At 41.0% G+C, this 8,612-nt stretch overlaps 1 pseudogene; it reads right to left on the reverse strand.

Moving 5' to 3' along the window:
- Positions 1-324: 324 nt before the first annotated feature.
- On the reverse strand, positions 325-7,272 carry LOC123067782 (uncharacterized; annotated as a pseudogene).
- Positions 7,273-8,612: the final 1,340 nt, after the last annotated feature.

Raw genomic sequence — 8,612 nt, forward strand, 5'->3', positions numbered from 1 at the left:
AGGATCGGGTTGGCTTTCGGCACACCATGGAACACGACTGAATCCTTGAAGCCAGGCCTTATGAATGGTCACAACAAGACACTTTTATTCTTTTTTATTTGGTTTAAAAAATATTTTTTTATTTTATGTACTTTTTTCTTATTTATTTTCCCTTAAATTCAAAATTTTAGACCAAAACGGCCAAGAAGACCGAAACGCAACGCAGACCGGCCCACAGCCTTGCCAGGCCGAGCGGGCCATAAGGCCGAATATCATCACTTCGCTAGTTCGCCCTCTTCTCCCCCAGCCTCCCAGCAGCCACCGCACCTCCCGCCTCAACAAATCTGCCCCTGCTCCCGTCCGCAGCCGCCAGCCCGCCATCATCTGTTGCCGGCTGTGCGCCCCTTCTCCCGGCCGCGGCCGCCATCATCTTCCTCCGGCAGCGCGCCCCTGCTCCTGGCCGCTTCTGCCGTCATCTGCTGCCGGCGGCGGCCCCCGCCACCTCCACGGCTCCACTCCCTGAACTATGCGACGCGTGTGGCAACCCCCTACAACAGCTGCGCGCGGGGCGCCCTCCTGGTGGACGACGACGCGTCCACGACCACGAGCCACACGGTCGTCGTGTTCAGAATGTGGCTAAAGTTCAGGTTGAACTGGATGCAAATTTGAGAGCATAGCGGCCAGGTATGGATGCTTTTCCCGTATGAACTTTATGTATCGCTTTACTGATTAGCTGAACCTATATTATATATCCATTGTTCCTAGATAATGCATAGCACGGGATTTGTCAGGATGGATTTACAAATTAGCTGAAGTCTCTTGTGCCTGTTGAACTGAACCTGGTATGAAACTGAACAGAAAACTGAACATAATAAACAGGTGGAAACATCTTAAATGTGCTCTTTTATCGGACAGTGGGCAGAGTCAGCACCTCTCCTGAACAGAAAGCAAAATTATCCCTGAGTAAATCCAACTGCACATCAACATATGGTTCACCAAAATGTAACCTCGGATTTGTGCCAAATACTAAAATCCAGTGCCAAATCAAATACAGAAACCAGAGTTCACCGCATAAGCGTGCATCCGCTAAGAAGTCGTTGATTGACCTCAGTTCACATGAAGGTTGTCCATTTTCCTGTTGCGCCGCTCATATGGAGTTTTCATTGCCGTCCTCGCTAGCAAATGGTTCTTCTTCATTGTCAATGGCTATGATTGACACTGTGTACTCTTGTCCGATCACAATCCTAAAAGTATTATGCGTTTTTCATCACAAGAAATGCTAATGATGTTAAAAGGCGTGGCACATCCTACAAAAATGCAGTGTGTAAGTATATATGATGCAGAGGTCAACACTCAACACCGCGAATCCTTAGTCGATCAGAATTTTCTTAAGCCCTGGTCAAATCTCATATGAACTTAGCCAGTGGATTAGTCTACAAATTCACTCTTTTTTTTTTTTTGCCTTCGTGCCAAAAGTCTATTGTGTTTTACTATGTGACAGAGATCTAACAGTTGACCGTCAACAAAATAAACAAATAACATGAAATGGGTTACCTTCTTGACCCCATGAAACGTCCGAGACCCCAAATAGCTCCACCAGAGCCAAAGTTAACGATTCTCTCCAGCCTAGGAACCATGCAGAAATCACTTGCAAAAAAGAAAACCAAAAACATCAGTAAGGAGCAGAGGTGAGAGCAAAGTAAACATATGGTTCATAAGGGTAAATTTCTTTTGTTTTGTGTGGTTTGGGTTGTGTAAGCGTTAAATGGCAAAAGCACGTTTGAACCTGTTTTTGTTTCTTGGATGCTGTATTATTTGACAGTGGAACCTGACCCGAAAGTCGGATGAAAAAAGTTAATATGTGCAAACTAGGCACCTATATTAAGTTATGAGGATGTTAATTGACACATTTTCAGGATTAAATTCAAAAAGGCCTAGCCAATATGATACCTGAATTCAGCGGAGCTCCAGAAATGAAGAGAGCCATCTCTTGAACCTGTAATTAGATATGAGCTATCGGGAAAGGCCATGACAGAAATTACCGGAGATATGAAAGCTTGCATCGTATGAACACAAGCCTTTTCCTCCATGTCCCATATCTGTTAGACAACAAAAGCGCATGCACTATTATTAGCAACGTTACGCTTGTACGATATCATTGTATTTGTCAATGATAATGGCATACCTTAGCGGTGTGGTCGTCAGAGCCAGTAATCAAATATTGTCGATCATTAGATTTGAAGAAATCGAGACAGTTCACTTTGTCCTGATGCCCAGACAAAGTATACTTTGATTCGGGAGAATCGACGCTCCAAACCTGAACATCAAGTATACGAATTGCAATTAAAAGTTTTTGAATTATTATTCTCCAAGTCCCTCTATCATACGGTGCACATTCCAACAACTAAGCTATTGTAGCCAAACTGATCGGTTGGCAAAAAGGAGAAACCCATATATACCTTTACTGTTTGATCATCTGAAGCACTTGCAAACATATTGGAGTCCACTGGGTTAAATGCGACTTGCTGTATAGTATCGGAGTGTTCTTGCATGAATGATTGTGTGCACTCCCAGCCGTTGTCCCAGTCCCAGAGCTTCATATCACAATGAGCCGATGACAATACATATGGGCGGGTTGGATGGACGGCCATTGATGTGATGAAGCAATCACTGGCGGCTCTGAAACTCCTGAGTTTTTGTATTTTGTTGTCGTAATTGTACACATGGATCACACCATCAGATGTCCCAGCCACAAACCATTTCTTTCTTGAGATAACCTTAACAGAATGAACTGTATTGAGAAGAGTGATCGTCGTATTAGCATGCAGTATATGATGATGGAAATTAGGGAACTTCCAGAAATATAGGCATGCCTTTATTCGACAATGAGTAAGAGGGCATGATTGACTCCTTTGACACATTAAATGAATCCGTCCGTCTCTGCCGATAAATACAAATGACAGCGTCAGTTGAATGCAGACCAAGTTTTCATTTGCTAATACAAATTGAGCTTTTATGCGATATGCATTTGACAACGGTAATCGGAAAACCATCATGGAAAAATATATCGTTACAGCCGTAGCATCCGGTATCACCAAAAGGAAAAACATCACCCTTCTTCGATGACAACAAACTTCAGCAATCGGCAAAAATAATATGTGTGATACTACTGCAAGTACATGGTAGTATTTAATATAGAAGATAAAATGCATTAACTTGCCTGCGGGTCATAGTTCCATACGCAAACATCTCCATGCTGATGACTTGTTACAATGCTGTGTGACAATAATATATTTATCATAATGCACATTCATTTGAACGGAGGGAATTAATATTCTGGTGCCCAGATTATATATGCTATTCACTCACCATGGCTCGGTGGGCTGTGCATCAAGGGAGCACAGCATGCCATGAGTATTCTTCAGGGATATTATCCATTGATCCTGATCCAACAGAAGACAGGGTCAACATTAGAAAGAAAAAACAAGTTCAAAATTGGAGATGTATGCAGCCGAAAAGAGAACTCCGTACCTTTAGTCTTCTTGAGATTGTCTGCTACATCGTACGTAGTTCCAATTAATACGATCAGTAAAGAAAATGCATGAAATGGAAGATAACAAAAAGACCATGTGCAGAGACGGACATTACATCTTTTCCGAATGGTAAATATTGATTAGAAAATGACTGACCTCTGATGTTGTCTGTCCTTGTGAAGCAAAAACAGTTTTCAGCATCACCTCACGCACTGCATTCCCTGACACTTTAGCTTCGTCGAAAAACTTATCATACTTAGATTGGTCTCTCAAAGTAGGGATGCTTTTATCCCCTGACAGATTGCTCTGCAGGATTAGATCGTACTCCATTTCTTCTGGTAGCCTCTCTTGCTGTTGCGCTGTAACAACGAGAGTGTAAGTAGAGGACTTGGGAGGCACAATGCCATATAGTGGGAGACTTGCGAAGCAACGCCAAGGCTTGATGCTCTTAATCACAAGCCTGAATACTGCGTGTTCATCTGTGTTGGGTTCGACAGGGAAGCGAAGCTCGACAAGGTAGACGTCAAGTAGCTCCTGCGGAACAACAACTCATGTTGTCAAACGAATTTTTATAGTCAACTTCTTGGTGGATACTCCATATGGATGTATCAAATTTGGTCAAGGAATTCTATAACAAGGTAAATATTTTTCGTTTTCATAACTAAATTGACCTCATCCGAAAGCTACGAGCAACCAACAACAAAAGTAAAGGGAAAACACAGAAGCTCAAAATTTAAACATACCATTGTTCCCGCGCTTTCTGTTTCAGTAAGCCGATCAATTACATATTGTGTACTAGTTGGCCTTCTCTTAGGATTGCGCTCAGTGCACTGTAATGCTATCTCAGTGCATACTCTTACTTGTTGTCTCTGTGATTTCTCCAACCTATTGCTCCAACTTTCAAGTACCTGTAAATTTGCAATTATGAATTAGCATTTATTTTATAAAGAAATTTTTATTAGTGCATCAACATAATGCATAGGACACCTGACCTCGGCAACAACACTACATCAAAGGGATGTTGAGGATGCACACATTAAAAAAAGAACATAAAGAGAGAACAGAGAAAGAAAACATGATGGTTTCCTGTCATGCGGCCCTGCAACAATAATTCTCAACTCCAACCTCCTATTTTTTGAACAACACCAGGCATCAAGAGAGGTCATCCAAAGCAAGGCCTTCAACAATGGAACAGCGTGCCAAACATCGTCGTTGTCATCCATCCACTAAAGGTCAGATCAGGATTTTCATCAAGAGAGGTCAAAAGAATTCTAAGCACCGCCTTCGACAGAGAGACAGCACATGCATCGTCATTACGAGGTGTAACCAATTAAGGCCTGACCTAGAGTTAATATTTAAAAGACAACATTGTTTATAAGATTAAAAACTGAGTAGGTTTATTACATTATGTGAGTAGAGTGTTTTGGAGCTCAGGCTCCATGGAGCCACCTTTTTTTGATAAATTTGGAAGTCAAATTTTAAAGTTTCAAGTTTCAACAAATTCTCAAAACAATTCCACATATACATAGGGATGTATTCTACATGTGTGTAAAGTTTCATCATGAAACCCTGTAACGTATGAGCTAAAAAAACAAATTCATGGAGGCTAAAAACCTACAAATTTGTTTTTTCGTCTGTCGCCCACATGTTAAAGTATCTCGTCACGAACATGTACTGTTCACTATTAAAATCCACTGATTTATCCTTTTTTGTAGCTCACATGTTAAAGTATCTCATCACAAGACTTGATAAAACTCTCATACCTTCATTTTGTTTCTCCCATCGTCCATAATGAAAGAACAAAATATCCTAGTATTATTATTTTTTGTTCAGTTGGAGGTAGGGGGTGGGTTGACTTCCGAACTTGGCCTATATGTCCGTACAATTTATGTCAATTATCCAATCTAACCCAAGCTACACTAATGCTAATTAGTTTTCTACAGCGTTCTTGTTTAGAACTTGGGTGAATTTACCCCTTTTCAAAAGTGTATGTCCATGGCTGAGATGCGGAAGGAGCCCCTGGTTTGTGTCCATGGCTGAGATGCGGAAGGAGCCTGTGGTTTGCCAAGTCATTTCTATAAAAAGGAACCATTTTTAGAGGGTTATTTGCACTGAATCTAGAAGTTAGCGTCATGGCGTAGAAGGTTTCATAGTTGGAGTTGATCAAGCAATGTAGCTTAGTGTCTAAATAGTACAAAATATATCCTTAAAAATTGCATTAGTCACAATAAAAGCACATGCAATTATATAAAATAAAGCTTTTATCCGGGGATTGCCCGTTGTCCTTACTTCCTCAACATCACTATAACCTTTTTCTCCGGTCAGTATCTCCGTGATTATTACTCCAAGACTGTACAAGTCATATTTATGTGTAATTACGCGGTCGCTGAATTCTGGTGCTAGATATCCACTTCATGAAAAGGAGCAAAATGATCAATTAATGTGCAGACATAGTGCATATAAATCATTGCTAGCAAGAAGGGCCGAGTTTTCAAATAGCTTAGCTAGCTTACAGGGTTCCAGCAATTGTTGTAGCAATAGTGCGGGTTTGGTCTTCCTGAAAGCACCTTGATAGGCCAAAGTCACCAATTTTCGGCACCATTTTAGCATCCATGAGGATATTTGCTGGTTTAAGATCAAGGTGAACAATACCATTTCTGTGAAGGTAATTCAATCCTTCACAGATTCCTTTTATTATTTTGTAGCGATCTCTCCACTCAAGTCCACTGGACGCAACTACATAAATCGCACAGAAGAAAGGTGGTTAGTATCTGGAATGAAGTCCTTGATATTCGAACTGTAGTTAGTACATGACATGACATGTTTGAGTGTTCATGAACCAAATAAACTTAAGTAAGGAAAATCAAGGTCCTACCGGAGATATAGTTACAAAGATCCCCCTTGGGTAGAAACTCAAAGCAGAGTATTCTTTCTTGTATGTCAGCCATGACAAAATTGCCTTCATGCATGGCTACTTGCCCTTGTGTGTCGCAACAATATCCTAAAAAGCGTACAACATTTCTGTGCTTCACCTTCATCAGACATTGAATCTCCGTCTGGAATTTATTCTCGTACAAATACGTGTTGGACAGCTTCTTCACAGCAACCATGCCATTGTCAAGGACCCCCTGTAGTGCAAGCATGCCTTGCCACTTAGATTAACTGTGACTAAGGCAAGTAAGACCAGGCCAGTTTAGAATTTCCTTACCTTATAAACCACCGCAAATCCGCCACGTCCAATTTCATGGTCAGCAGAGAAACTCTTTGTAATGTCTTGTAAAAGTGGTAATTGCAAAGCCTTTGGTTCTTTGGTTTCATCCAACAGCATGCTCTCCAGGTCCACTCGGGCACTAGTTTGGCGATCCATTCTCGATGAATTATCACAGTAGCCTTGAAACAAGAACAAGCACATTAATCAGAGTCCACCAGACCCAGCTTCCACAACTACTCACATAACCATGAAATACATAATCGGAAAATCTGACGCATGGCTGTGTGCGTTAGTGGAGGAGAACGAACAGAGTCTGAGGAAGAAGGGAGAAGAAAAAATGGCGAAGGGGAGGGCTCAGTGGTATCGGATGTGTAAAACCGGGCAGGGGATGGTTTGACTGCTTCGCGTCAACAGCCCGCCTCACCAAGAGCAATGAAATATGGTCTGAGGAAGCGATGAGAAAGAAGGGAGAGAGGGAGGTGACGACAACAACTAGGATGGGAGAGGCACGGAGGAAGAAGGGATGAGTGATGGTTGTGTGGTAAAGCTACGTCACGAATCCCGCATTATAGACTTATAGTACTCCTTTTACATAGATAGTCAGAGGGTGGTCACTCTTCTATTTTGCAAGTAGAAAAACTTTGATCTATATGAGAAACTTCAATAGCTATGGTTTGTATTTTCTCAATGGACAAATATTGTAAAATACTTATAATTTTTTAACAAGTTTTATTTTTCTAAAAGGAGGATAACCCCAGCCTCTACATTGATTGATGCACACAACTTCAACATATTTATGAAACGCAGCAAACATATATCTCCCTCTTTCATGCATACAGTCAAAATCAGTTCAGTTTTGCTAATTACCCCTTGGCCAAAAATTGCTTTATTGAAAGCGTACAAATTTAGCAAAAACATAACTGCATTTTTAGTCTACGGGCTTATATATGGAATGAGCTGAGAATGAGGATGGTTATATGTTGAGATCTACACGCTTAGAAGAATGAATGAGATTTTATGGAACACACCAATGTAGCTAGCATATATCTTCCTCCCATGAACTCAAAATTGTGGTTTCACCATCCGTGATGACCGGCAGCTAGCTATTGGCTCTCTTCCACGCGATTGGCAGCATAACCACAAGATGTTCGCAGAGAATTAATGGTAAACATAGGGCTGCTGTGCTGAAACAGGCATGTGAATGAATGTTGCAAATCATCCTAACCACACAATGAAGAAGCCGGGTACACTTAAATTCAATATTGTAATCATGTGGAGAAAGCCTTTGCAACAACACCCAAATTAAGTATCTGGAGAAGAAATTACCTGGAGAAGAAACCCGGGTGTGTAGTTATGAAGGCAAGTTTCAGATCTTGTTCGCCTTTGGGCGAGGGTTCGTTTATGAAGCCATCAAAGGGAGGAAAGAGACATGATGTCTAAATCCCTCATCCAACTATCAACACACAGTATTTAGTTATGCAGGGAGGACGAAGCATTTGGATATACTTTAGTTGACTCTAGATATGTGGGTATGTGATGTAGTGACCGGCTGCACCTCCATAACCAGCTAAGACAGCATTATCTCAACGGAGAACTCAACATGGGCGATCAAGTCTCTGAGTATATTGGTTTCTAGCTGTCCATCTCTGCATAGTAGAGACATTCAAAATCCAGCTTGTGTACTACTCCCACCATTGCTTTTTAGACATATTTTGAACTTTTGGTCAACAATTATTTCATTAATATGTGATTCACGTGATACAAAACACATTTATAAATAAGTACTTTTGGGTAGGAATCTAATGATAAAAACTTATATATTGGTAGGAATCTAACATTGTCTTAGTGAATGAAAAGATGCCCTACAAAAGAAATGAAATGAAGGAAGT

The sequence above is a fragment of the Triticum aestivum genome, chromosome 3B (assembly GCF_018294505.1).
Source record: "Triticum aestivum cultivar Chinese Spring chromosome 3B, IWGSC CS RefSeq v2.1, whole genome shotgun sequence".
NCBI lineage: Eukaryota > Viridiplantae > Streptophyta > Magnoliopsida > Poales > Poaceae > Triticum > Triticum aestivum.